We start from the raw sequence: 26,394 nt of genomic DNA on the forward strand, positions 1-26,394 counted from the left end.
TCGAGGGTCAGGCGTATCAGTACAAAGTCCTCCCTTTTGGCCTGTCCCTGTCTCCTCGCGTCTTTACGAAGATCGCAGAGGATGCCCTTGCCCCATTAAGGGAGGTGGGCATTCGGATTCTCAACTATCTCGACGACTGGCTAATCTTAGCTCACTCTCGAGACGGGTTATGCGCACACAGGGACCTGGTGCTCTCACACCTCAGCCGACTAGGGCTTCGGGTCAGCTGGGAAAAGAGCAAGCTCCTCCCGGTTCAGAGCATCTCTTTTCTCGGTTTGGAGTTGGACTCAGTCTCCTTGACGGCGCACCTTACGAACGAGCACGCCCAGTCGGTGCTGGCCTGTTTGAAGGCGTTCAAACAAAAAACAGCGGTTCCACTGAAACTTTTTCAGAGGCTCCTGGGGCATATGGCATCCTCGGCGGTGGCCACCCCGCTCGGGTTGATGCATATGAGGCCGCTTCAGCACTGGCTCCAGACTCGAGTCCCGAGACGGGCATGGCGCCACGGGACACATCGCGGGCCATTACGTCAGTCTGTCACCGTCTTTTCAGCCCTTGGACCGACCTCACGTTTCCACGAGCAGGTGTTCCGCTAGAACTGGTCTCCAGGCGCGTTGTGGTCATGACAGACGCCTCAAAAACGGGCTGGGGCGCTGTTGGCAACAGGCACGCAGCCGCCGGCCTCTAGACGGGTCCGCGGCTGCGTTGGCACATCAACTGCCTCGAGTTACTGGCAATTCTGCTCGCCCTGTGGAGGTTCCGGCCGTTGATCCAAGGCAAGCACGTGCTAGTTTGGACAGACAGCACGGCAGTGGTAGCATATGTCAACCGCCAAGGCGGTCTGCGCTCCCGCTGTATGTCATAACTCGCCCGCCGTCTCCTCCAACGGAGTTAGCAGCACCAAGTCGCTGCAATCCACTCACATCCCAGGCAACCTCAACACTTCGGCGGATGCACCGTAACAACAGGTTACCCTCAAGGGAGAGTGGAGACTCCACCTTCAGGTGGTCCAGCTGATTTGGAGTCGATTCGGTCAGGCACAGGTGCACCTGTTCGCCTCCCAAGAATCCTCCCACTGCCCGCTCTGGTACGCCCTCACCGAGGCCTTCCTCAGCATAGACGCGCTGGCACACAGCTGGTCCCCTGGCATTCGCAAATATGCATTTTCCCCCAGTGAGCCTGCTCGCACAGACCCTGTGCAAGGTCAGGGAGGACGAAGAGAAGGTCATCCTGGTAAGCACCCTACTGGCCCACCCAGACGTGGTGCTCAGACCTCACGCTCCTCGTGATGGCTCCCCCCGGGCAAATTCCCCTGAGGAAGGCCCTTCTTTCTCAGGGAAGGGGCACCATCCGGCACCCGTGCCCAGACCTCTGGAATCTCCATGTCTGGCCCCTGGATGGGACGCGGAAGACCTAAGCTGTCTCCCACCTGCGGTGGTAGACATGTTCACTCAGGCTAGGGCTCCCTCTACGAGGCGCCTGTATGCCTTTTTAAGTGGCGTCTGTTCGCTAAGTGGTGTTCTTCCCATCAGGAAGACCCCCAGAGGTGCGCAGTCAGATCAGTGCTTTCCTTCCTGCAAGAGAGGTTGGAAGGGAGGCTGTCCCCTTCCACCTTGAAGGTGTACATTGCTGCCATAGCAGCACACTGTGACGCAGTCGACGGTAAGTCCTTAGGGAAGCATGATCTGATCATCAGGTTCCTAAGAGGCGCCAGGAGGCTGAATCCCTCCAGGCCACGCCTTGTTCCCTCATCGGACCTCTGTAGTTTTTCAGGGTCTACAGAGAGCCCCCTTTGAGCTTTGCAGTCAGCCGGGCTTAAGGCACTCTCCTTGAAGACTGCCCTCCTGACTGCGCTCACTTCCATCAAGAAGGTAGGTGACCTGCAAGCGTTCTCTGTCAGCGAACGTGCCTGGAGTTCGGTCCGGGCTATTCTCACGTGATCCTGAGACCCCCGACCGGGCTATGTGCCCAAGGTTCCCACCACTCCTTTTAGGGACCAGGTGGTGAACCTGCAAGCGCTGCCCCAGGAGGAGGCAGACCCAGCCCTGTCGTTGCTGTGTCCGGTGCGCGCTTTACGCATCTATTTGGATCGCACGCAGAGCTTTAGAATCTCTGAGCAGCTCTTTGTCTGCTTTGGTGCACAGCGGAAAGGAAGCGCTGTCTCCAAGCAGAGGATCGCCCACTGGCTCATTGACGCCATAACTATGGCATGTCTCGCCCAAAACATGCCGCCCCCGGTAGGGCTACGAGCCCATTCTACCCGTGGTGTAGCGGCTTCTTGGGCCCTGGCCAGAGGTGCCTCTCTAACAGACATTTGCAGAGCAGCGGGCTGGGCAACACCCAACACCTTTGCAAGGTTCTACAACCTCCGGGTGGAACCGGTTTCATCCCAGGTAGTGGCACGCAACACAAGCGGATAAGCCCGGGATAGCTGGCCGGGTGTATCGCTTGCACATAGCGCCTTCCACCTCCTTTTGAGCTGAAGACATGCGCTGTTAATTCCCAGTAGTGTTCACAAAATTTGTTCCCTGGTTGACTTCCTCCGAGCCCTGTGGCAGTCGAGTTTTCGGAGAGACTCGCTGCCGGCCCAGTATACGCACTAACTAAGAGCCCGGTTCTGGGGTAGGTGCTCCGCATGTGGCGGTTCCCTGTAAGGCTAACCCCATGCCATCTATATCTTCCGCTAGTTCGTTTCCCTACTGGCAAACTGCGTCTTCCTTGGGCAGAGCCCCTCAGTCTCCATGTTGTAGTAACTCCTCCCCAGCATTGGGCAGGATCTACCTTGAAGGCTCTCCACATGGTTGGAAAGACCATGTGATGTATTCTTCCACTTAAATATCCCCCCCCTCTCTTGGGGCGAGGTGTGGTCTCCGCGGTGTCCTCCCCTTGGGAGGTACACCCCCCGACTAGACCTGGTGGCCCAGTCAGATAATCCCCCTTCTTTTTTAGGGAGTGGAAAAAGAGAAGGGGAAAGAGGCCACGACTGGGTTAAGCCTGTGTCTATCTCTGGGTAGTCGACTTGTCCCCAAAAAGGGCCGTTCAACACTCATAACTGTGTTGAGGGAGGTTACGTGTCGACCTGGTGCACTGGCTATGAGGCACACAGCAAGTCTGCCCACCACACACCGCCAGTTCACGTAACACAGTTCAGCCTTGTGGCGTTTTGTATAGGGACCCCTAGTGTCACTACATCGACACCAACGTCGAGTGAGTGACAGATAGGGAACGTCATGGTTACTGGTGTAACCTCCGTTCCCTGATGGAGGGAACGAGAAGTTGGTCCCTCCTGCCACAACGCTGAACTACCCACTGAAATGGCCGGACCTTATATCGGCTCCTCAGCGTAAAACCTGAATGAGTGGTTGCATACCAGCTCCTTTTATACCCGTATGTTCGGGGGAGTGGCATGCAAATACCACTCGCCAATTTTCATTGGCCTTTTATCAAAGACCAGAGGTGTCTCGGGCTCCCAAGAGTGACCCCTAGTGTCACTACATCGACACCAACGTCTCGTTCCCTCCATCAGGGAACGGAGGTTACACCGGTAACCATGACGTTAAGACCTGTGGCTCTGCATTACTGTGGTTTGTTTAATGTAGGGCGATTACCGTTCAGAAGTGAGCATCCATATGCCTTACTCTGGAGGGAGCAGGCCACTCGCATCTCATATATGGCCGTTTGGAACACCCTTGATGAAGGGAGTAATGAAACACATATGTCACTTCCTCTTTATATGTTACCATGACGACACAGCGTAGAGTCCATCAACCCATTAGCTTTTTTTTTACAAGTATCTCTTACTTATAGCTGTTAAATTGTAGTTGCAAATATATATACTTTTTGTGATATATATATATATATATATATTTATTTTTTTAAGTATAGCATTCTGTTTCTTAACAATTAATAATAATAATATAGCTGTTCTACATAAATGTAGGCTATATATAAAATACATTATTTGACATTTCCCGCCCAAAGTTATATAGTGCACGAGAGGTCTTAATAATTAGGTTAGCTCACGGTTTACACTAGTGAAAAAATGGAGCCTGTTTTTGGAGTATCTCTGCTTATAGCTGTCTACTATCTTTTGTATGAGGTTGAATGCGGAGGAGGAGACATACCTGAACATATCATGTATTGTTCTCACTGACAGCCTAGCTTTAAATATATCACAAGGACACACCACCCAGGGTCACGTGATCATAAACGGTAAAATTACTTCCTCAAAGCAAATTCAAGAATTCAAATGGGTCACAGAAATGTTATGGTCTCCACTGGCTGTCGTGATATCAAGTTAAGCCTAACTGAATCATGCAAGTTTCGCTCTGTGCTGTCCCAGAGCTCTGGCGATCTTATCTCTGGAACATGCTGTTGTGTACTGCGGCAGTTCGCACGAAAGCCTTGTTAATTCGCCCCGCACAGATATGCATGTAAGTAAAGAGTGGCATGTGCTTATACAGTGCAGGACGCGGGATAAATACAATTAAATTAGCTTTGGCAGCGACCCAAGTTGCCCGACATTCAAAGAATTTTCTATACAGGAAAATCCCTGAAAACATCACCCATCAAATTGGTAGTAAGTAAGAGTGATGGAGTTGCCCGCGACTGCAGACTTTTACCTGCATTTGTTGGGTTGGTGGGTGTTAATTTCAAACCCTGTGTGTCTCTGGTAGGGAGCTTGTTGTGGAGCGTGTGATGAAGCAATGAATCTGCTCTGGGTACAGAAATAAGCCTTCTGGCCAGCTTGGATTCTTTGCAATTGGGACAGCATGCAGCTTATAGAGGAGGCAGATAGCAAAGAATAACTCCAATACTCTGCTCACTGTCACACTCAACAGGGCAAGGATTCATCCAGCTGACATAAATATAGCCTAACACAAGCCCACACACACATAGATGCACATATGCACACACAGAGCAATTGTCAACAAAGATATGATCTATGTGTAAGCAATAATGCGAGACAAATCACAACACTGAAAAACAGTGTTTTTTTCTGTTGTATTTGGCTTAATACATAGAAATTAAGCAGTATTTTACAGCAATTTAATTTAGGGGTGTTCTAGGTCAAGACACTAGGCAGAGGGATTTTCTTCCAAACAGATGAGTTTCTTAAAGTTAATGCCCTATCGAGTTTGTAATCAACAAAACCAACCTCCCTACCCTAAACCTTAAACGTAAACATAAACCTAACCCTAACCTGTAGTGCTATCATAGCAAATGTGAGATGAAAAATACAATTGCTGAAGCAACCATGTAATTTTGTGGTGCTTGTATGACCATTCAACTCATGTGTTGACTCATATGCTCTTCTGGACTCACACACCAATCCTTTGCATAACAAGTGCAACGCTCTATCAGTTGAGCAACAGCGCAATTTGATCGCACTCAAACAAGCTTACAAATGTAGTTGTTATCTAATGCAGACATTAAAATGCACCACCTTTCAAGTAATGCACTATATAAAGTGCTTAGATATCATAAGATGGCATTATGTTAGGAAAAGGGAGAAAAGTAAGAGTTTATGAACTGATAATTTGTGCTTTTAATTATGATTTGTGTGAAAGGAAATAGGAATAGTCATTGTTGTCACTCTAGTCTTCATTTCATCAGGAAACTGTCGCACAACGATCCACATAAAAATCATTCTGTAAAAATGTAGATATAGTAACGTGTTTCTACAAGACCAGATGGCTAATACAACACGTTACCACTGGTTTTGCCTATATTATGCTCAGGGAAATGCATCCCAATGTCTGTGATTAGAAAACCAGTGTTTTACTTGCCTGCAGTAGTAAACCCACTTTAACATAATCACATAAAGACTAAACTTCCTGACCTTAGCCTTGAATTGAATAAACTTAACTAAGGTTCCCTTTGAAGAGTGTCCAGTAAAGCACTTTTCTACCTCACAAAATGGGCTTGTAATGAAGAGAGTGATAAAATTATGGTAATTTAAGTCTGGAGTCTTTGTATTATGGTGTGAACTCTGTTCACTGTCTGTTCATTTGAGTCTAGAGTTTGGAGCCACGACAATGTAATGAACAATCATGTTTCATCGTGGTTCATTGAACTCTGATGGGGCTGATACAACATCGTTCTTGTCACTTACAGGCCTTTCATGAGGGGAGAGGAACTGCTTTTGGCCTGATGGATTATAGATTCAATTTATTTCCTATGTTCGCTTTACTGACATGCTGGGCCATGGAAATAAAATGACTTGCTATTTTTAATTGACTTGTGTGTGTAATGTTTAACAGTGTGGGTTTATGGAAGATGTTTGAAAGGACACGGGGTAGCACCCTAAGCCAGACGCACTCCCTCCCCCCTCCCCTCAAGGTGGGTGGCAGCGGGACTGGCGAAGTGTTAAATTGCTCTGCGTGAGTTTGGTCACGGTTGAGCTCTCCTTGAGATAATGAAATGACAATTAATCCAAAAGCTGTTGCTACTCACTCATTTACTCCCCTGCTTGCAATCTTGTAAGTGGAGTATGGGAGAGAGGAGGAAGTTAAAGCCAAGAGAGGAATGTTAAACCACACGTTTGGGACTCTTGTATGCTTTGCCAAACGCAAACTTGCATCCACGTGAACCAGTGGACGGGTTTGCAGTGACATGTGCATGACCACCAAATATTAGCCAGTATTTGTTATGTTATCTCTAGAGATGAACATCAATAGCTGCAAGGTAAAAGGCTACAATTATCACCATCTGCTGGAATAAGATGACAGCAGAAGAAGACAAATGTTAAAGTATGAGTAAGAATAAAGTACAAGTAAAAAAGTGTACACATGGAGGGCAGACAGTATAATAACATCACAGGTGATAAATCAACGGCTAAGTAAATAAAGACTGGGTAAACAGAAAAAAAGGTTAAGTGTGTTGGAGGAACCACCAACTGAAAGAGTATATCAAGACACAAACACTCTATAACAACATTTTCTTCTTTACTTTACTTTCAATCTCTTCAAAAAAGTATTTTAAAGGAATATTCAGGGTTCAATTGACAGCATTTGTTTAAAATATTGATTACCACAAAAAGTACGTTTGACTCGTCCCTCCTATTCTTTAAAAAAAAGAAGCAAAAATCGAGGTTACAGTGAGGCACTTACAATGGAAGTGAATGTGGACAATTAATAGAGGGTTTAAAGGCAGAAATATGAAGCTTATAATTTTATAAAAACACTTATATTAAATCTTCTGTTAAAACTCATGTATTACTTGAGCTGTAAAGTTGTTTCAATTGTAATTTTTACAGTCATTTAGAGTTTGTTGACATTACATCGTCATTTTCTGTGGCTATAACTTTACACAGAGAAGGAAATTAAGTGATTTTATCACACTAAAAACATGTTTACATGCATATTGTTTATGTCTTTTGGCTATACGTTTGAAACAGTGAGTTTTTTAATGTTAAAAAATTGGCCTCCATTCACTTCCATTGTAAGTGCATCACTGTCACCTTTATTTTTTGTATTTTTTGGATAATCAACATTATGCCACAAATGCTGTCAATTGAGCTTAACTTGTATTAAACATGGCATATTCCTTTAAGTAGGGGTGTGCAGCAAAGCCATTATCTGTATCTGTTACTATGGCAAAATTATCTGTATCTGTATTCAGATAGAACCGGATGTGGGCGGGGCTTAAACTGGAAGTGCGTCAAAACCAAATGAAACGCCCATTTTTAAACGCAACTCTGTCACATTTATAGTTCACAATAATAAAATATACATTTTATATACCTTGTCATCAGATATTTATTATTATTATTATTGATAATATTAATAACAATAACAATAATAATAATATTAATAACTATTGCTATCATCATCATCATTATTATTAATTTTATTATTATTATTAATAATAATAATATAATTTGTATTAGGCTATTATTATTTAATTATATTATTATATAATTCTTTTTTTTTTTCTTAACAGATTAAGCTGAATATGTGGGCTACATTAACTGAACATTGCGTTAAATGTATTCAAAATATTGTATGAAACAGACTTTTCATTTATGCTTTTAGTTTTTTGTCTGTGTATGTATAGCAGCATTATTCTGGAGGCGCAAAGTGTCAAGTACATATTTTTCAGCGAATATTAAATACAAATAATTAAAAGAAATGAGAATAAACCAATATAGCCTACAAACAGATGAAAGCCCTGTCTATCAGGAAGTTTTACAATATATTAATTGCTGATTTTGTGCAGAGGTATTTTAATGTAGAGGACATAATTATTTAGTTAAACTGCATGTGAAGAATTAGAGAAATGCAGTGGAATAAATAGCATGAGCGAGCCTCTACATTTTCCAGAAGAGAATAGTGGAAAAAGAAGGAGCATGTTTTCATTTCTCCATATCAGGTGTGGAGGAATATTTTGAATCGATGTATATTCTAAGGACCACTTACACATTTTTTTTTTTTTTTTTTTTTTTTTTTTAAATAAAGGATTAACCAGATTACCTTAATCAGTGATGTGGATGTAAATATGGTCAACTTTAAGACATAGACAGATGAGCTCAGCTGTGAAATCATAACTATAGGTCAGGAATTCAACATCGAGCTCAGGTTGGTTTATGGGAATCCTTAATTGTGAATTGTGTGGAACATTACTGCAAACAGAGTTGAGACTGTGGGCAGTGGTGGCTCAGCAGTTAAGGCTCTGGGTTACTGATCAGAAGGTTGGGGATTCAAGCCTCAGCACCACCAAGATGTCACTGTTGGGCCCTTGAGCAAGACCCTTGACCCTATCTGCTCCAGGGGTGCTGTATCATGGCTGACCCTGTGCTCTGACCCCAGCTTGGCTGGGATATGTGGGGAAAAATATTTCACTGCATATGTGCAAATGTATAACATGTGATAAATAAATTTAATTATAAAAGGTTTAAACTTTAAACTAAGCAAGATTGGCATCAGTTCACAGACATAAGTTCTGAAGTTCATAATTTTGTTGTCATTTCGGATATGTTTATTTAAAACATCGCTTTATCCTTGTGCTTCTTGTATAATTAGTCTAAAGAATATAATTTTTTTGTGAATATGCTTTTTTTGCATTATAATGGCTTCGCTGCACACCCCTACTAACAACACCATTTAGACGTGACTGTATTCACTATACAGCAGAGCCTCTCAAAACTTAAAAAAAGTTTTGTCTATTATGCTGACATTAAAAATCATACAGGGAGCTAGCTAGTGTGTTGTTAGCTTAGTATATTGCCAGGAAAAGACAAAATGCAGTAACTGCACATTTTGTCAAGAATGAGTTATATCCACAATCTTGTCTCTTTGACTATGATCCGTCCTGTGACAGAAGGGTTTCATTTCACTCTGCTAAGATTCAGAAAAGACTATTTTATAATAAATATTTGGCTGGATATTAAAAAGTTTCAGTTTCAGTGTTAGCATATTACTGCATTGAAGCTTTGTAGGGCAGTATAATGCTGTAAATTCTCACACAAACCAGTTACGTTCAAGCTTTTTAGTTGGTACAGAACAGACTGTATTTACTGTATAGTTTAAGCTTTTTTAAGATGTTCAAGTCTTTGTGTGTCCATGTTGTTTATTAGCACCTCCGGTTAAACAAAAAGTCTAAGCACCATGAAAGGTTGTACATTTTGTGACAAGCTAATTTAAGCCCCCAGCTTCAGTCAGGGGGGATTTTTCATTATATCAACGACACTTTGTCAATATATTATTAAAGATAGCCTGTGGGTATCATACGTTTGTTTTTAACCTGTTGTTGTATTTGACAGTAGATTGGTGAGGGTCAAATTTTAGCAAAAAAAAAAAAAAAAAACATAAAAAAATAATCCTCTTTCCGTCCCATAGGTGACATAAAAAATGGAGAGAATAAAACTGTCTGATATTCTACAGTGAGCAATAAAATCTGGCAACACACACAAGCAAGGTGCATCTACTATTTAATTCACATGTAGTGGTGCTTGGAACCTTGACAGACTTTGATGTAAATTGCATGATTATTATTATTATATTATTTTTATTATTTTTTTACATAGTGTATATCGTATTTTTCTCTTTATTTTGTTTTTGATAGCATATGTGATTACACATAACCCCAGGGTAGACAAAGGAGAAATGGAGCCATTTTTTCTAGTACCTTTATGGCAAGTCAGGGAGCTCAGCAGCCATGTTCGTAACACTTCTGGGCAGCTACTTTCAATGGAATCAAGTACAGCTCCTATATACTTGAACGGTGAAAGACTGAAATCTCCAAAATGGTTTGTCAAGATTACAAGCAAATAACATATTTCAAATCAGCAATAAAATCTGATACCAATGGTATCATAGAATTTTCAGGCTGGTCCAACTAATGCGCATACATGCTCTCAATGAAAAGTGACGGGCAATGTTTCTATCAAAAATGTGATTGGCTCTTTTAACTGTAAGGCAGGACTTGTATCTAGATACAATAATGTGGTTCATAGACTGTTACTGAGGGACTCCTTTTACATACAAAAAGCTTATTGTGGTAGGTATCAAAGCAGTAATGTTGAAAAAATAACATTATATACATTAAGAATAACTGTCAAATATTATGCAAGCTCCTGTTTGGCCGATTCAACATGTGATGAGGTGGTCTGAATATAGCCTTCAATACTGTTTGTAAATAGAGAAAACAAGCACTGTTGTTGTTGTGTTTTGAGGTGAAAAATGTTACTATTTTATCCAGATGAATTCCTGTCCATGTGCCCACAACCTTAAGGTTCACAAGAGTATGGGTGACTCACTTGCACATGTAACCTAGTTACAAAATATAAGCTGAATAAAAAATCAAATCAAGAATTATAAAGAGGATTTATGTTACTCCCGCTCTAAGCCAATCAAAATGCACTTAGGCACGTTGTCCCGCCTCCTGACGCTGTCGATTGGCTTTGCCGACAAGACGCTTGAGAGGTTGTGTGAGACTGCACAGATCGCGCTAGAGAAAGCACTTGTAATTGTTGATCGGCAGGTGTGAGGGAGAGTTAGTTGAATTTGTTAAAAGTTTGTGTATTATTTGAAGATTGCAGCGGATCATTGTTGACTGTTCAATTGTTTTATGAACCATGTTCCCAGAATATCTTGTTGAGTTAAGATTTTGAGTATTTGTCACGTTAAGTGATATTTTCCATCTAATTAGCTTTACTGGCTAAACAATGTGCCACTGAATTTAAATCTTAAAAATGGATCAGATCTACACTATTATAATTCACAATATCTTAATAACTACTTTAATTGCAGTAAAATATTAATCTGTTGTTTCTTTTGTTTTGTATGAACAAGCTTTTATGTTGTTTTGAGTTACTAAAAGTGGTACTTGTTCTTAACACTGAGTTAAGTATGCACTTCAGAACTGAGTATGCACTTTGTGCAGGCCATATAGGCCATTCCTGCTGATTGAGACTATAAAATGTATATTTGCTACAATTTTGCAGATGTGTATTGAAGATAATAAATTTTCTAGCATTATTTCACTTCTTTATGAAATCTACAGTATAGTGTTTACAGTTGAAATGATTGTCTTTCTGTTTATTTCATCAAATGATGCTGTTTGAGCATATCAACATTTCATTGATGTTTTCACATGCAGTATTCATATGTGTGACATATGGATGTTTATTTTCATGAAAAATTTGATCATTAGGCCTAATAATAATGTGAATGATGTCCAAACAATTTTATTTTACATATGTATACTATAAGTGCCTGTTTTGTAAATGCAGGTCAGGTCTTTTTTTTAAGAGCACCCCACTGTTGACACAAAGCATTGGACATTGAAGTAGATGGCGAGTCACCCAGTTTGACCGTTACTGATCATTGTATCCAGAAGAAGTCCGAGTTGATTTTCCTGGATTCCAATTTAGTGACAAAACTTGAACTCGGAGCTCTGAAACTTCACTGTTTGGTAGGACTGTTGCCCACATAAATCAAACAAAGATTGGAGGACACTTGAAAGAAAAGATCTGAATAATCGGACTGACTAATTTGTTGCACATATAATACACATTCACTAATAAACAGATTCACACTGACACACATTTAAAGGTGTTTTATTTAATTTTATTATTGTACGCCAGCTTAATTCTTCTGTAACTCTGTACAAAATTATTTCTTGTTTCACTAAAGTTCCACTGAAACAACATTCACTTTTGCTGCATCTGTCTTACCTGAACTCCTATGAACCTAGTATTGTGCACTTACCTGTAGATGGGTTACACACATTAACAAAAGAGAAGCATGTCCAAGCATATGCTGTACCTTTACAAACACACCCACTCTCTCATCCATGTTCCATTTATTAGGAAGATAGAGATTAGAGAGCACTAACAGCAAAAAATGACCAATATTTAGTGTTGCCAAAGCCGTGATACGCTGAAAAAAATAAATAAAATAAAAACAAAAACATACTCAGTATTTTTGTCTCATCTCTAGATTCACTTGACAAACAAAATGCCATAGGATATCTTATTTTCAGATAAAATCTGTGAGATTTATGCTTAAAACAACAGAATAATAATACAATAGGGCAAACTTTACAATACAGTTCCATTTGTTAACATTGGTTAATGCATTAAGTATCATGAACTAACAATGAGCCATACATATCTTTTTTACAGTATTTATTCACCTTTGTTGATGTTAGTTAATAAAAATACAACTTTTCATTGTTTGTTAATGTTAGTTTATTGTACATTAATGTTAACAAATACAACTTTTGATTTTAAAATGTATACAATATGTTGAAATTAACATTAACCAAGATTAAAAAATACTGTAAATGTATTTTTCATTGTTAGTTCATGTTAACTGATGTTGTTAACTAATGTTAACAAATGGAACCTTATTGTAAAGTGTTACCAATTTACTTAATCCCCTTTGAACTAAGTTTATATTTCTTACCATCTTAAAAAAAAAAAAATCTGGTCTTTGAAAATGTTTCTAGAATCAGAATCAGAATCAGCTTTATTGCCAAGTATGCTTACACATACAAGGAATTTGTCTTGGTGACAGGAGCTTCCAGTGTACAACTATACAAAAACAATACAAAAACAGCAGCAAGACATAGATAATAATACAAAATAAAAAAATAAAACTAATTATACACACGTACAGACACATGGGTAGTGCAAATCTAATACAATCTGTTATGTACAGTGCATAATCCAAACTGTCCTTTGTAGTCTTCTGATGTCTGATTTCGTAACTGAACCAAACCAGACAGTTATTGAAGTGCAGAGGACAGATTCAATGACTGCTGAGTAAAACTGTATCAGCAGCGCCTGTGGCAAGTTGAATTTCCTCAGCTGGCGAAGGAAGTACAACCTCTGCTGGGCCTTTTTCACAATGGAGTCAATGTGGGTCTCCCACTTCAGGTCCTGTGAGATGGTAGTGCCCAGGAACCTGAATGACTCCACTGCTGCCACAGTGCTGTTTAGAATGGTGAGGGGGGTCAGTGTTGGGGTGTTTCTCCTAAAGTCCACAATGATCTCCACCGTTTTGAGCGTGTTCAGCTCAAGGTTGTTTTGACTGCACCAGACAGCCAGCTGTTCAACCTCCCTTCTGTATGCAGACTCATCGTCATCTCGGATCAGGCGATGACAGTGGTGTCATCTGCAAACTTCAGGAGCTTGACAGAGGGGTCCTTGGCAATACAGTCATTGGTGTAGAGGGAGAAGAGTAGTGGGGAGAGCACACATCCCTGGGGGGCACCAGTGCTGATTGTACAGGTGCTAGAAATGAGTTTCCCCTGTCTTACAAACTGCTGCCTGTCCTTCAGAAAGCTGGTAATCCACTGACAGATAGACATGGGAACAGAGAGTTGGTGTAATTTATTCTGGAGTATAGCTGGGATGATGGTGTTGAAAGCTGAAATGAATCCACAAAAAGGATCCTTGCATATGTCCCTGGTCTGTCCAGATGTTGCAGGATATGATGCAATCCTATGTTGACTGCATCATCCACAGACCTGTTTGCTCGATAAGCAAATTGAAGGGGATCTAGAAAGGGTCCAGTGATGTTCTTCAGGTGGGCCAACACCAGTCTCTCAAATGATTTCATGACCACAGACGTCAGGGCGACAGGTCTGTAGTCATTAAGTCCTGTGATTTTTGGTTTCTTTGGGACAGGAATAATGATTGAGCGTTTGAAGCAGCATGGGACTTCACACTGCTCCAGTGATCTATTGAAGATCTGTGTGAAGATGGGGGCCAGCTGGTTAGCACAAGATCGAAGACACGCTGGGGAGATGCCATCTGGGCCTGAAGCCTTCCTCGTCTTTTGTTTCCGAAATGAGTTGTTTCATGCCACTCCACACTGATGCAGGGTCGTTAGCTGAAAACTTGTTTTTCAGCTTCTCAGAGTATCTTCTTTTAGCCACTCTGATTTCCCTGTTCAGTGTGTTCCTGGCCTAATTGTACGAGACTTTATCCCCACCCCTGTAAGCATCCTCTTTGGCCCGACGAAGCTGCCTGAGCTCTGCTGTAAACCACGGTTTGTCATTGTTGAACTTTAAATAAGTCCTAGTGGGAATGCACATATCCTCACAGAAACTGATATATGATGTAACAGTATCTGTGAGCTTGTCCAGGTCTGTGGCTGCAGCCTCAAAAACAATCCAATCTGTGCAATCGAAGCAGGCTTGTAGTTCCTGCTCTGCTTCATTGGTCCATCTCTTTACAGTCCTTACTACTGGCTTGGTTGATTTTAATTTCTGCCTGTAGGTTGGAAGAAGATGAACCAGACAGTGATCAGAGAGTCCCAAAGCTGCTCTAGGGACAGAGCGATATGCATCCTTTATTGTTGTGTAACAATGTTCCAGTATGTTCCTGTCTCTGGTGGGGCATGCGATGTGCTGTTTGTATTTGGGCAGTTCACGTGTGAGATTTGCTTTGTTAAAATCCCCAAGAATAATAACTGAGTCCAAGTATTGTTGTTCTGTGTCTGTGATTTGATCAGCCAGCTGTTGCAGCGCTGCATTCAAACACGCGTTTTGTGCGATATACACACTCACCAGAATAAACGAGGAAAACTCCTGTGGTGAGTAGAAAGGCTTACAGTTAATAAAGAGCGCTTCCAAATTAGGACAGCACATCCTCTTTAACATTGTTACATCTGTACACCAACTTTCATTGATATAAATGCATGTTCCACTGCCTCTCATTTTCTCCATTAACTCCGCGATGCAATCTGCTCTGAACAGCTGGAAGCCCGGCAGATGTAACATGCTGTCTGGAATGGCTTCACTCAGCCAGGTTTCTGTGAAGCACAAGGCAGCAGAGGTTGAAAAGTCCTTGTTTGTGCGGGTGAGGAGATGTAGTTCGTCCATTTTGTTAGGAAGAGAGCGGAGATTCGCTAAGTGAATATTCGGCAGCGCTGTTCGAAATCCATGCCAACGGAGTTTGACCAGCGCACCGGCTCGTCTTCCTCACCTGCGTCTCTTGAACAGCAGAGCTGCGCCTCCAACTAAAATGTCTAGCAAAATGTCTGAATATTCGAAAACTGGGAAAAGATTGTCTGGTACATGCTATCGAATGTTCAGCAGTTCGTCTCTGTTAAAACTGACTGGAAAAAGATTACTAAACACAGGACAAACAAACAAAAACAACAAAAGAACTGAGGAGCTCCACACCGAGGCAGCCATCCGCGGCGCCATCATGATGTTAGTGTTTTTCTGAGCTTTGTGGTGTTATTTTAGAAAGTACTTAAGTATATAGCCTAATCTAATTATTATCATTAGTGCCACCATTTGTGTATTAGCAATATTTTCTTTGGAAGTGTTTGTTAAAATGAATAGTTGCTTGCTTACTAGAGGAAAACTGCTTTGACAAGATTAGTCAGTATTCTAATAAAGAAATGCAACACAATAAATACTTTTTCTGCTGAGAATTATACTTAGAAATACACACACACACACTGTGATAATAAGCTAAAAGCACAAAAAGCTTGGTTATGTCCTTGCTTTCTTAATTCAGAGGAAAGTCAGCCAATTATTAACTTTGAATAATCCAAATGAGTTGTCGTGTTTCAGTGCACATGTACTTATTTCAGCAATTGAGAACACTGATTCAAATGCAAAGTCAATTCCCTTCCCAATTAACAAATGTGCGGTTCACCACACAGAAGAGCAGAACGAAAGCAGGAGCACAAGAGTTACGGCAGGGTTAAAGCGTGGCAGGCTCAGCTGAGTGGAACACTATAGACTTCACCTCCACTATGCTAGAGGAACTAATGAGGTTTTGTTTATCTTTCGCTTATTTGATTTGGTGCTGGTCTCTGCCATTGCCGTGAGATGTGGGAAGGGGTAGGGAATGAGAGAATGGAAAGAGGTTGGAAACCTGTCAGCAGTAGCAGACCATCAGAGGTGGCAAGGGAGGCTGAGACTCCACAAAAATTCAAACACTGCCCCCAGTGGCCAAGGCAATAAATGTTGTTGGGCGTATGGGGAAGTGTGAGCACTATTTTCCAGGGGAGAAAAGTGAGTTTTTAAAGTGAGATGTTATCATCTGTACAGTATGTAATGCAGTGAAGAGGAATGTGTATTTTGTAAAGTGTACCCCCAACCCAAATCACACACCTACACCTAGGGAAAAATGCAACCTCTGTATCGTGCTCATAACTGATTATGTGAACATGAATACTACTTCATTTCAACATAGTATCCAAACCCGGGTCTCCAACACTGCTGATGCAACATGCTTCTGTTTGCATCACAAGGGAAAGTAAACACTCTTGAGCCGATGCAAAAATGTCTGATGGGAGATGCCACTTGTCAGTGAGTCAACATAATGTGGCCAATCCTAGGGTACTGGAACAACATGCCGACTTCCCGTGTGATCATGCTGAATATGCATATCTCATGCATATAATGTAAAAATATCACTATATAGATTTGGCAAATAGGTGAGAAAATTAAGATGAAATCGGGCCATCCATTCATTTATAAATGTCTGTTTACTGTTTATTGGTCATAGTTGTTTGATGGCATGACATGATTTGCGGAATTCATTTACAACAGTATTTTAGTAGTTTGAGCAATAATGATTTACATCCTAGGAAAACTCACCTGCAGGCTGCCACTGAATGTGAGAGGAAATATTTGAAATTTAATTTTTTTTTCTGTATTTTTATTCATTTTTTCTTTTTGTTGCCCTTTAAAGGCTTAGCAAGTGCTCAAACATGCCTAATCTTCCATCCCACCTCCCTGACTCACATTCATCTTTCTTTGGGTTTCTTTCTATTTCTGGTTACAGGTAAAATTGCTGGTTACTTGTTTAAAAATCAGCTGAATGGAGTGGAATAGCTCCCTAGCATAATTAAACCTGTAGGAGCTGTTGTATTAGCACTTCATAGTTTTCTATTTAGTTTCTGTAAAAAAAAAAATTTCTCCATGTTCTCGGTAAGGTCATAAGCTCCTTCTCAGACTGAGATACCTGAAGACTCACCAAGTCACAGTGAAAAATAGCAAACATGAAGTTTAAGGCCTTTGCACACCAAACAAAAATCTTCTTTGCCATTTCTTGTACCAGTTAACATTTTGAAACGAAACAATAGATTTCTATTGATAGCCATTCTCATCTGGAGCGAACATTGTGCCGAATCGTGCAGTGACAAAGCCAATCTTTTTTTTATTTTATTTTATTTTTTTAACGGTGAGTGTCTTTTTTTTTTTTTTTTCAGCCCGATGATGAAATGCCGTGACCAATAAAATATGATTTTATTGGACTGGATATTGGATTGTGTCAGGAGCTGCTGCAGTTACCAAAACCACCGCAACAGGTGGCGCTAAAGCAAAGAAAGCAGTTTTGACCACCAACATTAAACACTGAAGGAACTCGAGGAAGAAATCCTGACCTAGCAGTGAGGATGTGTATTTCATTTGCATCAAATGCCTTAAAAGCAAACAAATTCTTGCCTCATATGGGTTCTTTTAACATGTAAATAATAGACCTTTTTCACGGACTGTGATGACGCGTGTCTCTTATTTAGCAGCGTAAATCTAGCAAACTTTTTTTATTTTAGCAATTTTTTAAATATTGAGTGTAAATTTATAACGCCATGCTTTGTGTTATATTACCCTGGAATTAGTTTTAAAAAATATGTTACCACAGCTGCGAGGGGGTTTCTTATAGGGGCATTTTCTTTCATCTGACCAATGTAATCCACCACTCTCTATTTTTTTCCTCTTCTGAAAAGTAATTGAAAAGTAAAAGAGGATTTTTTTGTTTGCTGTTGAAGCAAATGGGTAAGTCAAATAATACTTGCTGTGGTCTCCCATTCGCCGCTGTCGAAGTTTACCCTGCAATCTTTTACTTCCGCGTTCCTAAACCCGGATGGTGAAAAAGGTCTATATTGCTGCAACCTTGCATCCCCTTTAAAAAAACTCTTCATGTCTTCATCATGTATTCTATATTGCTGCATTTTTTTTGCCTTTGTCTTAAGTGAGTTCTCTTGTATCTCTTAATAAAATATATATTGAACCATCTTTATCTTTGTATCGACTTTTATAACCTCTTAAAATCCGGCCTCTTTTTGTGCATAAGCTTGAAAACTACATACCCAAAATAAAACTCTTCCAGTTCTTGAACCATTTGGTCTACAAACAGAAACTTGGGCTCGTTTGAAAGAAGACACTTAGACATTTATTCAAGGGGCCGTTTACACGACAACGTTTTCAACTAAAAACGGAAAACTTTTTATGCGTTTGGCTGTTCCTTTACATGACAACAGCGTTTTGGGGCCTGAAAACGCAAACTTTTGGAAACGGGTTTCAAAGTGCAAGTTTTTGAAAACGATGCCGTTATCGTCTCCGTGTAAACATACAAAAACGCGAAAACGATGACGTCATGCGCACGCGTATTACATGTTATATAAAGAATGATGGATTGATAGGCATCAATTTGAGATGTATAATTACCAGTATGAATACTGGTGTCTGCAAATAACAATAATCAACAATTTATTCATTTGGAGTGTTTTGTATGGAGTGTGAACATTGTACAGTGGGCAGAACCTGCAATTTGAAAATCTTGAAATTAATGTATGGATTCAGATGGGAAAAATGTATTTGTATTTTAAATGTTATTTATTTACTTAATCTGATTTGATGTACCTTTACCCTGCAATTCATTCACCCACTGCTTATGTAAATAGCCTATAGACAGAGATGTGATGCCATGTACAGTATTCAGTGATATGCTTAGAATATGAAAACATGAGGCAGTGAAAATGCATGTTAGATCCAGTGTACACAAGACCTCTCTCTCTGTCAGAAGATATCCATATATCAGAGTTCTGTCTGATATCCAAAACCAGTCAACATCAACAGCTTGTTATGTGAACTTACTCTCCTACCAGCCCAAGAGTCAGCAGGAGGAATAGAGAAGGCAGGAGACAAAGTGATGGTAAAAATTAGCAGAGTTTATTGAATAATCTTGAGAGTTCAGTCTATAGACATGCGCGCGAGTACTTCAAAACAACACTCGAGACATTTAAAACTACAATGGCGGACTACAGGACTGTGTTTGTGCTGCTCAAGATTTTGAGTTTATTGATGCTTCTCCAGCAAAGTAATTGTAGTAATAAAGCATCCTCATCATCTGTCCAGACAAAATTGCTTGATGCTTTCGCCATCTTCATTGTTTGTATTCAACGCTCTGTGAAAGAATGCTAATGTGCACAGGTGTGTAGTGTTTTTTTTACAAAGTTACATCGCCGACTACTGGCCTGGCATGCATAATACAGCATTTTTAGTCGTTTTCATGGATCCGTGTGAACGGGGATCGTTTTGACAACGTTGTCGTCTGTACGTGAAACTTTTCAAAAACGCAAAGGAAAAACTTTTCCGTTTTTAGTACATCGTTGTCGTGTAAACGTACCCGAATAAAAATTTGTCATTGTAGTATAAAAAAAATTAGAGCTATTCAAATATTTTTAATAGTGACAGCAAATATTATTTATAAAATATATTTTTTTAATATGCAAGACTATGCATAGTGCCCCAATACATCTGATACAAAGCCACATGTCTGATGAAGGTCTGACACAATTTTGAAGTCAATATGACCAAAACTCTTTGTTCCATAATGATTTAAGTGTACTTCCAAAAAAAAAAAAAAAAAAAAAAGCCACTTGGAGGCGCAAATAGACCACTTGTAGTAACTCTCTAAACCAATTATCAAAGTGGATCAAAACACACAATTTGTTTATATTTTCAATGAAAACTATTGCTATCATCATCATTATTATTAATTGTATTATTATTATTATTATTATTATTACTACTACTACTACTAATAATATAATTTGTATTAGGCTATTATTATTTAATTATATTATTATTTAATTCTTTTTTCTTAACAGATGAAGCTGAATATGTAGGCTACATTAACTGAATATTGTGTTAAATGTATTCAAAAAGATTGTATGAAACAGAATTTTCATTTATGCTTTTAGTTTTTTGTCTGTGTATGTATAGCAACATTATTCTGGAGGCACAAAGTGTCAAACAATTGTGAAATGTCAAGCACATATTTTTCAGCGAATATTAAATACAAATAATTAAAAGAAATGAGAATAAATCAATATAGCCTACAAACAGATGAAATCCCTGCCTATCAGGAAGTTTTACAATACATTAATTGCTGATTTTGTGCAGAGGTATTTTAATGTAGAGGACATAATTATTTAGTTAAACTGCATGTGAATAATTAGAGAAATGCAGTGGAATAAATAGCATGAGCGAGCCTCTACTTTTCCCAGAAGAGAATAGCGGAAAAAGAAGGAGCATGTTTTCATTTCTCCATATTAGGTGTGGAGGAATATTTTGAATCGATGTATATTCACTTACACTTTTTTTTTTTTTTTTTTAATAAAGGATTAACCAGATTACCTTAATCAGTGATGTGGATGTAAATATGGTCAACTTTATGAAATGGACAGATGAGCTCAGCTGTGAAATCATAACTATAGGTCAGGAATTCAACATCGTGCTCAGGTTGGTTTATGAATATATGCATGGGAATCCTTACTTGTGAATTGTGTGGAACATTAAAATAGACATTTCATGATATAGGATCTGAGTTAATATTTCACTTGATAAGCTCAGATTTATAAGACGCGTACAATAAATGAAGACTTGTAGTAACTCTGTAAACCAATTATCAAAGTGGTTCAAAACACACAATTTTGTTTATATTTCAATGAAAAACAAAATACCACACAAGCCAAAATATACATGGATATATATATATACATATGTATATATATGTGTGTGTGTATATATATATATATATATATATATATATATATATATATATATATATATATATATATATATATATATATATATAAAATATTATCATTATTTGGGAATATATTATAATGCATTCCATAAATATTTATGCATTTTATAAACAATGTGAAAAGAACATTGCAATTTGAAATGTTGCAATGGAAATAAACTTTTACATACAATAAAGATGCTTCTGTTAATATTTTTTCCCCATACAAATGCAAATTGACTTAGTCATTTTTCAGAGCTTTTGCTCTGAAATAATGACCGCTGTGAATTCCCTCGGTAGCCAGAATGGTCGACACAGAAGCATGAGAAATTCCAGATCAGGAGAGCAGAAAGACTTGATAGAATGTACGTTCCTCCAGGATTTGTTGATCATAAAACATACACCACCACCTCTGCTTTTACCTGAGAGGTCTTTCGCTCTGTCCGCTCGGTGCACGGAGAACCCCGCGGGTTCGATGGCTGAATCTGGAATCTCAGCAGACATCCAAGTTTCCGTAAGGCAGATAATGCAGCAGTCCCTCGTCTGTCATTGGAAAGAGATCCGCGCTCTCAGCTCGCAGAGCTTGTTGTCCAGAGACTGAACATTTGCCAGTAGAATACTAGGTAGCAGGGGTCGATTTGCGCAGCGTCTTACTCTGATGAATACGCCGGCTCTATTTCCCCTTTTCCTTCTGCGTTTCAGCGGCTGGGCTGCCCAGACAAAGGGCTCCGCTGGCGTGTTTGGAAACAGCGGGTCGGCATTGAGGAATTTAAAGTCTGGTTTTCGGTGTGCTATTGCAGAACCAATGTCCAAAAGTGTTTGTCTGTCGTAGACAATAAGGCAGACAACATCCAAGAAAAAAAAAACAAAAACATAGAATTGTGAACAAAACAAACAAAAAACTGCAGTGTTGTGTCAGAGCTCGCAATGCAACAGCCATACTCAGCGCCATCTTGAGTCAACAGGCTCAAGATAAATGGTAAAATCGTATACGCTCAAAACCAATTAATTTATGAAAATTTTAATTAATGCTAATATGTCAACATTTATTGCCAGCCTGTAATATAAAGCAGCATAATGTAGCATTTTTGTATAGCTAAAATAGCTGGAATTGGCTTATACAAGATGTGGTCCACATTCAAGGTTGATAATGGTGGCACCCTAGTTTCGCTGAAAAATAAGGTGGATAAGCTCATGTTCTAACAAACATAAATTCTAGATATTATCACAAGTTATGCATTGTATATATATTTAGACATTACAAAAAACTATTATTTGTCAAATTGTAGCATTTTTTTCTAAATCACTTGTGTTGAAGTGTCAGATTTTGCAATGATGCTCAAATATGCTGTCAAACATGACAATGTTCCATAGTCAAATCTGATTGTGTAAAAAAACTAAATAAATATAAATAAAAGCAGAGTAATTATTTTGTTACCTGTCATTTACATTTATGCATTTGGCAGACGCTGTTATCCAAAGCAACTTACAGTGCCCTTATTACAGGGACAATCCCCCTGGAGCAACCTGGAGTTAAGTGCCTTGCTCAAGGACACAATGGTGGTGACTGTGGGAATTGAACCAGCAACCTTCTGCTTACTAGTTCAGTGCTTTAGTCCACTACGCCACCACACACAATCATTTAATGCTCACTCTAATTAGTGATGCACCGATATGAACATTTCTGGCCGATACCGATTTTAACAAATAACTTTTGGCTGATACTGATATTTCAAATCACTGTTTTGCTCAGGAATTGTGTTTTAACCCTTGTGTGATGTTCGGGTCTTTTTGGGCCCGTTTATTTTTTTTCTTTAATATTTAGTATCCTTTATCGGAGTTGTACAAGACTTGGTGACTTTTCCTCCACTAGGTATCTGAATACACACACACACACACACACACACACACACACACACACACACACACACAAAATTGGATTTGATTCGATAAGTCTAAGGGGTTGTTAAAAAAAAAAAAAAAAAAAAAAGCAACACGTGATTTTTCTGGGTCATTTTTGACCTGCCATAGGAAATGAATGGGAAATACTAAAATACAGAGATTTTGCTTTTGTCAAATAAAAATCAATAAATCACACAATCACACATTAATGAAGGGGTGAGACTTTAAAACATCCACAGCGCAGAACCCCCCCCCCCCCCCCCCACCCCGCACACACACACACACACACACATACACACATACAGGTTTGTTTGATTATATTAGTTATCTCTCATTGACTTCCATGGACTTCATATCAGGCTAACAATATTTTCTATTTCAAAACTCTACCCCTAAATCTAACCCTAACCATCACACAACCATGTGCACATCATTAGATTTGATGATCAACATCATCTGACCAATTTAAGAGTTTTGTTTTTTAACTGATGAGGACATTTGGCCCTCACAGGTGTAGACAAACCTGTCTATGTATACCAAACATACCACACAGGTCGAAGTCTGAGTCTGACCCCTGTGTGACAAAGTTTATGCTAGAATTTTGATGTTTGATGTTTGAAATAAATGACAGGTAACAAAATAATTACTCTGTCTTTTATTTATTTTTATTTTTTTTACACAATCAGATTTGTCTATGGAACATTGTCATGTTTGACAGCATATTTAAGCATCATTGCAAAATCTGACACTTCAACACAAGTGGTTTATAAAAAAATGCTAGAATTTGACAAATAATCCGTTTTTTATAATGTCTAAAAATATATCCAATGCATAACTTGTGATAATATCTAGAAATTAAGTTTGTTAGAACATGAGCTTATCCACCTTATTTTTCAGCGAAACTAGGGCGCCACCATTATCAACCTTGAATGTGGACCACTTCCGGTATAAGCCAATTCCAGCTATTTATCTATACAAAAATACTACATTATGCTGCTTTATATTACAGGCTGGCAATAAATGTTGACATATTAGCATTAATTAAAATTTTCATAAATTAATTGGTTTTGAGCGCATACGGTTTTACCATTTATCGCACTTTGCCATTGTTTTATCACACACTGCAGCACAGGCACAATGAATGAAATCAACCACTGACAGGACAGTCCTCCTCGCCATCTGACACGCCTCCGCAAACTTTACACAACCAGCAGAGAGAGCAGAAAACCACTGGTAAAATGCTGCTTCAACTTTATTTGCACCAAAACTGCATCTTGTTTAATCTTGGCAAAAAATAAACGCCTTTTACTCTTCGTTCTTGTCAGAGACCATTCTCTCTTTCTTAGCGGTGTATAGTAAACAGACATGCAGATCTTGTATTCAGCTTATGAAAACATCCCCTTTGGAAATAAATAAATCAAGGCATCATCAGAGGTTATGCAGGTACATATGAATGGAGGTTTACATGGAGACAAGATAGACTGCATCGTCACGATCTCGGTAAAAAAATAAGCAGATTTTATTACCGTCTCTTCAATACAACAACATACAGCAACAAGTGAATAATTTACTTACTCTTTTACTGTAAATGTTGAACTTAGAAAATTATCCGACATTGGCACATAATTCTGCTGTACATCCTGTGGTTGTGTGATAGTTTATAAGCCCATATCTCAAAATTCTGGTATTAGAACCTTCTAGTTATTTACAATGCAGTCAATGCCAGCGGAACTTTGTCTCATTCACCAGAATTGCAACCGCTGTTTACTTCTGCATTGCAAAATAAGGTGGATAGAGATCAGCCAATGCATAGAGCACTGAAGCCATCTACTTGCCCCAGTTTTTATTTCATGATATTATTATTTTATTTTTTTTCCAGCAAATGTCACTAGAGACCCCCAATGCATGACAAATTGTGATGATTTGACACTTTCAATTTACTGAAATGAAGTGAAGATAACATAAAATGTGCTTGTTTTATATGAAAATGAAAGTGTAATTGAGTCATTTAGTGGTAAATAATGTCTAAATACCATAAAATCTTTAATATCTGCATTTTAGTGCTTAAACCGGTTAGCAGATGGTTTTAATTTGGTCATTAACTGGCTGATAAATATCGGTGGCTGATACATCCCTATTTGTCCCTATTTCCCTATTTGTAATGAACACTGCCCTCAACATCATGGATGACAATGTTCAGATTTCATGACAGTGCATTCTGGGGTTGCCTTTTCCACAAAGGATACATGATATAATACCTTGTATTGTTGTCAAAATGAAGTATCTTTTAAGGCATCATAATCTGGCTGCGTTATGTTTGGAACAGCCATCGTGTTGGGGTGTTGCCAAAAAAATAAAAAATGTTTGAGATACACTGGTGGCTAAAATTGTTTTATCAAATCTAGACAGGCCCCATTTCCAGCAGCCATCACTCCAACACCTTATCCTTGAGTAATCATGCAAAATTGCTAATTTGGTACTAGAAAATCACTTACCATTATATCAAACACAGTTGAAAGCTATTTGGTTCGTTAAATGAAGCTTAACATTGTGTTTGTTTTTGAGTTGCCACAGTATGCAATAGACTGGCATGTCTTAAGGTCAATATTAGGTCAAGAATGGCAAAAAAGAAACAGCTTTCTCTAGAAACTCATCAGTCAATCATTGTTTTGAGGAATGAAGGCTATACAATGCATGAAATTTCCAAAAAACTGAAGATTTCATACAAAGGTGTACACTACAGTCTTCAAAGACAAAGGACAACTGGCTCTAACAAGGACAGAAAGAGATGTGGAAGGCCAGATGTACAACTAAACATTGGGATAAGTACATCAGAGTCTCTAGTTTGAGAAATAGACACCTCACATGTCCTCAGCTGACAGCTTCATTGAATTCTACCCACTCAACACCAGTTCCTGTGCAACAGTTAAGAGAAGACTCAGGGGTGCAGGTCTTATGGGAAGAATTGCAAAGAAATAGTCACTTTTGAAACATAAAAACAAAAAGAAAAGGTTAGAGTGGGCAAAGAAACACAGACATTGGACAACAGATAATTGGAAAAGAGTGTTATGGATCTAAACCACATTGAGCTTTGTGGAATCAGCTAGACTGTAAGGTGCGTGAGAAGTGCCCAACAAGACAGCCACATCTATGGCAAGTTCTACAGGAAGCATGGGTCTCCTGAGAATCTGGACAAACTGACA

Source organism: Myxocyprinus asiaticus, chromosome 15, assembly GCF_019703515.2.
Source record: "Myxocyprinus asiaticus isolate MX2 ecotype Aquarium Trade chromosome 15, UBuf_Myxa_2, whole genome shotgun sequence".
Lineage (NCBI taxonomy): Eukaryota > Metazoa > Chordata > Actinopteri > Cypriniformes > Catostomidae > Myxocyprinus > Myxocyprinus asiaticus.